The following is a 2,580-nucleotide window of genomic DNA, read 5'->3' on the forward strand; positions in this document are numbered from 1 at the left end:
TTGGGGGCCTCCAAAATCACTGCAGATGGTGACTGCAACCATGAAATTAAAAGACGCTTACTCCTTGGAAGGAAAGTTATGACAAACCTAGATAGCATATTGAAAATCAAAGACATTACTTTGCCACAAAGGTCTGTCTAGTCAAGGCTATGGTTTTTCCAGTGGTCATGTATGGATGTGAGAGTTGGACTGTGAAGAAGGCTGAGCGCTGAGGAATTGATGCTTTTGAACTGTGGTGTTGGAGAAGACTCTTGAGAGTCCCTTGGACTGCAAGGAGATCCAACCAGTCCATTCTGAAGGAGATCAGCCCTGGGATTTCTTTGGAAGGACTGACGTTGAAGCTGAAACTCCAATACTTTGGCCACCTCATGGGAAGAGTTGACTCATTGGAAAAGACTCTGATGCTGGGAGGGATTGGGGGCAGGAGGAGAAGGGGACAACAGAGGATGAGATGGCTGGATGGCATCACTGACTCGATGGACGTGGGTCTGGGTGAACTCTGGGAGTTGGTGATGGACAGGGAGGCCTGGTGTGCTACGATTCATGGGGTCGTGCAGAGTCGGACATGACTGAGCAACTGAGCTGAACTGAACTGAACTTAGTGGTAAAGAATTCGCCTGCCAATGCAAGAGACCTGGGTTTCATCCCTGGGTCAGAAAGATCCCCTGGATAAAGAAACGGCAACCCACTGCAGTATTCTTGACTGGAGAATCCCATGGACAGAGAAGCCTGGCAGGTTACAGTCCATGGGGTTGCAAAGAGTCAGACACGACTTAGTGACTAAACAGCAAGAAGAACCATCCCCCATTTTACTCCAGTCCTTCCTTCCTTTTATCTTTCCCCACTTCTTGCTTGTAATAAGTAAAACGGTTCATTGTCAAAAAATAAAGTAATATGAAAAAATAAAATAAAATAAAGCAATATGGATTAGGACCTAAAGGACAAAATAAATAATCATGATTAGATGCTGATATAAATACATAATTGAATAAAATTAAAGAGGGAGAACAGACAAATGTCCCAAACAGTAGATACTTCCTTCCCAATCTGGGGGAGAATAACTCTGTATTATATGGACATGAGTTTGAGCAAACTCTGGGATATAGTGGAAGACAGGGAAGCCTGGGGTGCTGCAGTCCATGGGATCGCAAAGAGTCAGACTCGACTGAGCGACTGAATAACAAACTCTATATTCCTCAAGCGTGAAAGTAAGTGGTGACTTCCTTCCCAAAAAACCAACATGGAAAGGGAGGAAAAAAGGTAAGTTTACACTGGAGCACATGACAAATGCAACCTCCATCCGGTGATCAAAGTCAATGTCAACAGTGAAGCCATGTTTTCAGTATGTGCCCTTGACACGACGTGGTTAGAATGATGCTTCACTTCCATGTCTTTCTTCCCAAAACCCAGAACCCTTTGTCTCACTGTCAGAAAAATTCAATCTGAAGGAAATTCTTCAAAATACCTGGCCAGAACGTCTCAAAACTGTCAAGGTTATTCAAAATAAGCAAAGTCTGAGAAACTCACGGCCAAGAAGAACCTTACGGGACACCACAACTGAGTATTATGTGGTATCAGGTGGATGGGACGCTTGGACAGAAAAAGGTAACATGTGAAGAAAGTATGGAATTTAGTTCTCAAGAAATGTGTCAATACTGGTTAACTAGTAATGACAAATGTACTTTAATCACATTAACAATAGGGGAAACTGAGGGCAGTGTATAGACACTCCCAGTCTTTTCTAAAGCAGATATGCCCCTGGGACTTCCCTGGTGGCGCTGTGGCTAAGACTCCAAGCTCCCGGTGCAGGGGGCCCAGGCTGGACCCTTGGTCAGGGAACTGGATTCCACATGCTGCAATGAAGAGTTCCACGCCACAATTAGAGGTCCCGCACGCCACAGCTGTGACTGCACGGCCAAATAAAGAAATGTTTATTTAGAAAATAATAAATATTCCTCAGTTTATGTTATCATGTTGATCGCTTTTATGGAAATTATTGCAGTCTATAATGATCTTTTCTGTTGTTTTAGCACCAGCATTCATTAGCAGGCTGACACAACATGTAAAGTAGGCAAAGACTGTTTTCACTGCATCTTTGGTTTCCTTACTTCTCCATATACCATGGAGCCCTGGTTAGAATTTAGAGCCACGGCTTCCTCCTAGAACTCAATAAGACATTGCATATAGGCCTGTTTCTTAATAGCATCTTTTTCTTGTTGGTTTTTTTTTTTTTTTTTTGAGCAGAGAAAGGTTTATTTCAGGACCAAGCAAGGAGAACAAGTGGCTTGTGTTCAGAAATCCAACTCCTGTTAAGAGCATCTTCAGATCAGGTCAGATCAGATCAGTCCTCAGTCGTGTCCGACTCTTTGCGACGCCATAAATCGCAGCACGCCAGGCCTCCCTGTCCATCACCAACTCCCGGAGTTCACTCAGACTCACGTCCATCGAGTCAGTGATGCCATTCAGCCATCTCATCCTCTGTCATCCCCTTCTCCTCTTGCCCCCAATCCCTCCCAGCATCAGAGTCTTTTCCAGTGAGTCAACTCTTCGCATGAGGTGGCCAAAGTACTGGAGTTTCAG

Source organism: Bison bison, unplaced genomic scaffold, assembly GCF_000754665.1.
Source record: "Bison bison bison isolate TAMUID 2011002044 unplaced genomic scaffold, Bison_UMD1.0 scf7180017864185, whole genome shotgun sequence".
NCBI classification, from domain to species: Eukaryota; Metazoa; Chordata; class Mammalia; order Artiodactyla; family Bovidae; genus Bison; species Bison bison.